Genomic DNA, 7,930 nt, shown 5'->3' with positions numbered 1-7,930 from the left:
CTCCTTCTTTGTATCTATCAAAATCGTCTCTTTCAATGCTCGCGCAGCAGATTCAAGAAACATTTTCGGGTCCTGCAAAATCTGCGTTGAATCGTTCCAAAAGATGACAAACAGACAGGGCCGGCTTAAGGCAAAAGTAACGTATAAGCAAGCACTAAAATTTGCGCATCTGCCCGCCGCCCTAAAGCCTGATATGGAAGTATTTTTAAGAATACAGGGTGTTAATTAATGTCATGCAGATTTCATGAGGTGACAAACAGTACTCATCAAAATAAGAAAAAATGCAAATATATGCATGGTCTAAAGGGCGTCGCACATCTGAATGCAGGTTGGCAAAGTTTCAATCTTGTATGGCTCGTTGCGATCAACGATTCGACAGGGCACGTATGACGTATTAAATGTCGAATCGTCGAATCGTTGATCGCAATGTGCCATACACTGTCGATCATCGTTACGATATTCACGATTGCATGTGTTTTTGTTGCGATGTCCGATATCCCATTCGATGAAGTAAATCGTTAACGATCTTGACATACACTATCGATTCGTCGTTTCGATCGGTCTGAAATGAGGGATCGGACAGATCGATCGTACCGTGTATGGGGCCTTTAAAGACCACTCATTTTATTTAAAAGACGAGTTGCTTCATTGCTCACGATATCCTTCTGCTCCTTATCAGAAAAAATTGTAGTAAAGTTTTTGCTGTGGCTTCACGAGTATGGTAGCAGTGCGGTAAGAAAGCGTTCCTTTGACATCGATGGTGATCGATGGAGACTTGGTCTCGTCTCGAGACTCACCACTAACGACGAGACTCTCGTTTGGTCTCGAAGTTTTTTTTTAAAATTTATTTGTGCTGTTTTTTTTAAATTTTAATCAAGTAAAATCCATTGAAGTAGCATGAATTTCAATTGTTTACATAAACCGTTCCTGATCTTACTGATTTAGGACATAATTACCATAGGTCTTATACAACTGTAATTTTTCTTAAATCCAGGAAGCCTTCGATAGCTTTATTTTATTTTATTGGCGGACAATTGATTTTAAAACCTGTACCCTCATCAATAGAAGTATACCAGCTTACTCAAATAATGATAATTGTCTATGCGGGAAAAACAAGATTTGGTTATAATACTTAATAAAATCTCGCGGATTCCTTTATATTAAAAGCCCTTAATGTTCTCATTGTATTTTGACAAGTTTATGGCATTAAATCCAATAGTTACTAGGTATAGGTATAGTGACTGAATTTAGAACAGTGGATACAACCGGGTATCTCGTTTTTTATTGGTAGTTCCTTCTGGTCGCCACATTGGGGCTAAAATGCTATAGGTACTTTAGTAGGTATGAGTTTACACTTTTCTTTGTGTTCTTGCGAAATTCTGTAAATAAAAGCGCTGCAGTTACTGTAGGTATAGGTACTTACACTTACCGCGTAGTAGACCATAGAAGTAAGATTTTACAAAATAACTTGGACAGAGTATCTTTAAGTATTCAAGCAACAAGGAATTCAGTGAGACTTTCCTACCTAGTTACATTGCCAGATACATTTTATGAAAGCTAATATTTTTAGCCGCGGAATGGTAAAGAAAATCCTTAAAATACGCATAATTCTGGTTCGTGATTAACACATAGATAAGGAAGGTCATTATTATTTGTAATGTCTTCGAGGTGCCTTTTATATGCTCTACACCAGTTTGGGATAGTATGGCGAGACTACGCGAGACCAAACGAGACTAGACGAGACTGAACCAGGGCGAGACGAGATTTTGAGTTGGTTTCGTCTCGAGGTCACGAGACGAGACCAGACCTTCGAAAGTCTCGTCTCGTCTCGCAGTAACACTAACCGCATCGATCTTTCAATATATCGTCATTTGCTCGATATGAGATTCCCCGGGTGTAGAGTCCACTGAAACCAAATAATACCTACTTTGATGTTTTAATCTTTGATACGATTTCATTGAGCCCTTGATCAATCATGAAACTTATCGTTATCAGTTTCTTCCAGATTAATTGCATGCTGTTTTAAATGAACTCGACTAGCAATTCCAAAACGCAACACTCCAAACCGGCGGCGATTACAAACCGGCAATGCACTAACCGGCGCCGCACCAAGTCGGCGACATGCCAAACCGGCGCTCGGTCATGCCCGCCCCGCGCCTGTCAAGCCGACACTCGGTCACACCGGCGCATGTCAAGCCGGCGCCAGAGGTTTGTTGCTATCAGGGCTTTGATTGTTATAGCCAGGGCGAATTAAAAAAGCGGTGTTTACGGGGCGCTAACTAGGGGAAGGGGGGGGGGCATTTTTTTCAAAAGTTCAAGTTCAAGGTCATTAATTGATTACTTCATTGCTTTTAACAAATTATCGGCCAACAACAGACAATGCAGCAGTATTAAATAGACATTTACATAAAAGTCCGGAAAATGATACATTACTGGCGAGGAAATGTTGAAGTGCGTGGCCCCGAGTACTTTAATTTCCGAGTCAGGTAATGTCATTTTACTAACGAGTTTTGTATTAAAATGTTACCCGAAATTGTATTTTAATATAAAATTTCAATTTTTATATAGAACTTTTGGTCAGAAAAAACTCGTGGTTGATCCATACTCTAAATGGGGTGATGAACCATACAAGAAATAAACAACTCAATTCCTCAAAACCTTCCCCATGGATATTTAATTATTTTATTATTATATTATTTAATTAAATTAAATATCCATGGGGAAGGTTTTAAGGAATTGAGTTGTTTATTTCCTGTATAAAACTTTTGATTAATGTCAATATATCAGTGATGATAGGAGTAATTATAGACATTTAAAAATGTGACGGTGCGACCGGTAAAGTGACAGGTGCGGCCAGTAAAGTGACAAGCGGCAGGAAACGTCGTCTGCTGTGCCTCTGTCATGGAAACTCAAATTTCCTGACAGAAAGTAGGCATGAAAATGAAGATTTCAGGACGAGTTTGGGTAAAGTGTATGGCTTGGATTGGATATCATAAGGTTAAGATATTTTAACCGCTTATAGTGATCGGTTATAATTCCTTATACCTCAAGAGTGGATTGTGGGATAAGGATACTTACAAAGCCAAAATAAATGTTTTAAAGAAAATGCGCTGTATCTGCACAAGAGTATTGCACAATTTATCCTTGTTTAGAATTTCATCGCTATTCTCCTGCCAGGGCGAAAATTTTGCCTGCCCCCTCTGGCTACGGCCCTGGCGCTCGGTCATGCCGGCGCTTGTCAATCCGGCATATGGGTTCAATCAATACGATCTGCAAATTATGTAACTTACACATTTGGAATGGTAACAGGGATTGCCATAATATGAACATGTCGATGAAATTCTCAAATTATTTTAGGTGGGGTTTTGGGGGGCAAGGCATAGCGCCGGCTGGTCAATCGCCAGTTTAACCCAGCGCCGGTACGATCAGCGCCGGTTAGTAGTGTACCGATTCCAAAATACCCAGAAAATTGCCATTTCTCGATGACGCAATAATTTCATCATCTTCTGGGAAGGCTAATCCGCGCGTTCAGCAATGAATTATATTTCGACATCCAATCCGAAGACATTACATAGAACACCATGTACTTCGCCTCGTTCGAACTCGAATCACGAGAATTGAAAGAATGGTAAAATAAATTTTAGACAAAACTCGCTCCCACCGCCGCCACTGGTTCCTGCGGGACGCACCATTCTGCGCTTTCTCGTGCTCGTGTTTACAGGTTGTTTCTCGTTCCTCGTTCCTTTCTTTAGTGATACTTTTTAGCTCATTTTTGCAAATTTATTTGTAGAAAGGTAGCTTTTATTCTCACTTTTATAATAATACTCGTAATAATATTTGGGCAAGCGGCTGGCTGGAAGCAAATACGGGCCCGTAGAAGAGCGCTTGTAGAAAGACGGGGAGTGTACATGTACCTCCCGCGGGGCCGTATAATTAACAACTTTCGAGACGGGGCTACATGATGTGGGGTTCGGCGACATCTGGGCGCCATCCGTAAACGTGTTAAACTCACCTGGTGATTTTTCAATTTTCTCCTATCTTCTTCTACAGTTTTGGTTCGATTGCTTTCAAATTGGTGCCGCGGTGAACCGGACGTCGGAAGCGGGTACCGACAAATGGAATGTGGTTGCCCCCGACAAGATGTTTCAGATGGTGGAATCAAAGCTTTAAACACTAAATGCAAGTGAACGGGACGTACCCCACAAAGAGAATGTGATTGTCCTGTCCTGATCTTACTGATGATTGAGTTAAAACTTCAAACACGAAATTTTGTCCGCAAATGCTTCGTTTTCCGAGATACGGGGTGTTAAAAGTTTTTCTGAAAAACTGACTATTGTTCTGAAACCGGTCGAGATATGCAAATGAAGTTTGGTTGGTTTTAAGAGGCATTGCGCATTTGTTGAGATGCAATTAAGAATTTTATGTACATCATTTTGCGTAATTACCTCGGAAAATGAAACATTTGCGCACAAAACAAAAGTTACATAGCAAACTGTCGCCCTTTGTGAGTATCCTCTTCCGACAATGCGCTCTGGAGATAGGAAATATATACTATCACGATAAGGGGTCGAGGAGGTGGACTATGATTGATAGAAATGAGTTCCTTTCGTTGACACCTTTCATTAGAGTACCATGCAGGATAAAACCAGTCCCCCCCCCCCCTCCAACCCCGCCCGACAGTAGTTGGTAGAAAACGGTTCCTTTCGTTGAGACCTTTAATTAGAATACCATGAAAGATAAAATTAATTGAAAGTCCACTGAATTCCGACAAAACACGTCTAAACAGTTTTTCCTATGCGAGATATTTGTAGAGATGTGTAAGCAGGCGACGGAGCACCTGCCTTCTGACAGCCACACCTTGGTCATGTTCAATATACTCATACAGGTGTGGCAGGGTTCACGGTGCGCTTCAGCGCTGACAACACCAGCTTTCACCCCCATTCCTTTGGATCGAGAGGGTGCCCCATTCACAACTGGAGCTGGTGGTGGAGCCTCTTAGCATGCCGCATGTCTGTATTTTTAGGGGGGAGGGTACTAGGAAGAAGCTACGTTTGGTTTAATTTTCCTGGCTGAGTGCTGAAACCAGGCATGGCGATAGGCGTTTATTAACGTCATGGTCGTCATGGTTGGGAAACTAGGACTTCGGGCGTTCTGCTTACTACAGAGGTGATTCCTAAGTACCGCACCGTTTGGGAGCGTGTAGGTGGTGCGTAGGGGAGTATTTTGATATAGGACACTTGGGGTCGGATTTCTAAAATAGGGGTGCCAGAGCCAAATTTACCTTCTGGAATTTCGCGCCTGTAGGTAGGCAACCCAACCGGCCGGCGGTGCACACGGAGCGATCTCAGGCGGCGATGTGTGGCTGACACTTGGACCAAACCTATCCGGACAGATGGATCGGCCGTGGAGGTGCGGTGGAATGGCCTGCTCGCTCGCCCGACATCACCCCATTAGATTTTTACTTGTGGGGTGTGATGGAAGCGCACGTCTACGAGACTCCCGTCGAATCCGAAGAGGACTTAATTGCGCGCGTCGTCATGGTCGGAGAGGCTGTTCGCCAGGACATAGGAGTCTTCACGCGAGTTCGAGGGGAGTGGTTGGCTAGATGTAGGAAGTGCATTGAGAACAACGGTGGCCACGTTGAACACTTGTAAACGTTATTGCTTTTGACTGTCGTTTTCCCTCCTTCCCTTCCATGTCGCTTCCTCGCGCTAACTCGCTCTGCATCGCTCCGCGCGAAACGTCGGTCGGTTGGGTTGCCTACATACAGGCGTGAAATTCCAGAAGATAAATTTGGTTCTGCCGCCCTTATTTTGGATTTCCGACCCCAAGTGTCCTATATGAAAAGACTTCCCCTAGGCACCCCCTATACGCTCCCAAACGGTGGCAGGTACTATAGGAATCACCCTGTATATACATTCATATATCTCCCAAATGGTTAATGGTAAAAAAAATCTTCTCATACTTTTTTGTAGAAAATTTAAAGAGCTTTCATTTTGTAAAGATTCCGTTTTCGCCTCAAATTTACGCTTACTGCTAAACCGCGTGTTTATTTTGTACAAATTAAGTCTTACTTAGTATCTTTTCAAGTGTGACATTATAAACTATCATCGCATTACTTCGATTATTTTAAAAAATCTCAAAATTTGGAACATAGGCTGCCTCATCGAAAGGGCATTTGACAATACCATTTTTAAACTTGCAATGCTATAGAACCATACTATTTTCTCTATTTGTACATTTCTATGGTTAGTAGTAACTCGTGAGTCTTTGATTCACCGCAAAAAAGGGTTTGATTTACTATCCAGCAAAGAATATCAAAATGGAGAAAAGCACAAGGCATGTTCTGTGTCCAGCAGACAAAGGTTGATATCTTATAACCCAGAATTGTAGCAATTCTAAATATAAATTATGAAATCCTATACTAATCGTGATCATAACAAGCATGAACTGGAACCTAAGAGGAAGTTTATATTACACTCTGAATGGAATTTCAGTTGTGCATGTCATTTATCGATATCAATATCCCTTCCGACATGCATGCTGATCGCTCAAGATAATTATCAGTTCGACGTGAAAAGTGGTGTACGGTAAACATTTAACTGAAAGTCTTCAGTACTGTTAAAAAGACATTGTGAGTTAGTTTTACCGTAGACCCAACAAAAAGTCAATACCCTGTGTTTACCTAAAGTACGTATTAGGAAGTGATACTCTTCCAGTTTTTGTAACCGTATTGCGGAGAAGTTACACTAAAAGTGGCTTGCCTCGCCCAAGCGGTAGTACGAGAAAAGTTAATTGCATTCGCCGTGATGGGCCAACCTGGTAGTTAGTAACAAACCGAAACATTTTTAAATTACAGTTGCGGTTTTCTGACTAATTTTGAAGCACTTGAAAGTCGCCGTACAATATAAAAACAATAAAAATATGCGGAAGGTATTTGAATAATCGATGTATTGATCTCTAGATAATAAACGTGACAGGAAAAGCGCGGGCCGCGGGAGAAAAAGAATTGAATTTGGTAACCACCACTAACGTTAACCACCAAATTCCAAGCAGATAGTGCAAGGTAAATGAAATTATAGTACGGATGATACGCATGTGTTAGGCAAATCGCATTACTTACACACGTCGAATGGGTTGCCTATACAAAAGTGAATGTGTGTAAAATCTTGTTTGAACATTGAATAGAAAAAGAACCGGTAAATCAATTTGTGTTGGGCGCATAACATCGTAACCACCCCCTTCCATTAAAAACTTTCCTAAAATGTACCGGAACTTATATTAAATCGCCGCAACTTCTGATTACAATTTTAACATGACTAAAGGTGGAAGGGCGTATAATAGGGATGTAAGAGGAAAACTTTACACAGTAAACTTTTTTAAATAAACATCTGACGTTGTTTAAATTTGGTTAAGAGGTAAGTTTATATTGAACATTAATTATTGTTTATTGTTGTACGTAGGTATTACATCCGAGAACTCAGGCGTAAATTACCTCAACTAAAAAATATATTTCAACTCTAACAACTTTAGTAGGTACCTACATTCCCATTATTATTAGATACTGGTTCAACCGGAGATACGAGCATCCCTTTGGAAGAGGATTTTGCAGAAAAAGAAGAATTAATACTGTAATACAGTAATACTGGATAAATTTCCCCGCTTTGGTCGCTGAGGTCTGCAAAGAACAAGAGCCTGCTAGGCTCTTGAGAACGTGATTGTAGACAGAAGTAGGTATACAAAACATTGCCCATATTTTAAAAGAATCTGAAAAAGTGATCAACCACCCGAATAAATGTTATGGCATTTTATTTTTGTTGCAACAATTGCGGTAAAACTTGTATAATAAATTCGCGATCTAGCAAAGCCAAGAAGAATCGATACAAGCACTGGCATTAGTGATTATAATAATCAATCCGAGGGAACATTT

Source organism: Photinus pyralis, unplaced genomic scaffold (genome assembly GCF_008802855.1).
Source record: "Photinus pyralis isolate 1611_PpyrPB1 unplaced genomic scaffold, Ppyr1.3 Ppyr1.4_LG5, whole genome shotgun sequence".
NCBI lineage: Eukaryota > Metazoa > Arthropoda > Insecta > Coleoptera > Lampyridae > Photinus > Photinus pyralis.
Note: the sequence above shows the minus strand (reverse complement) of the source record.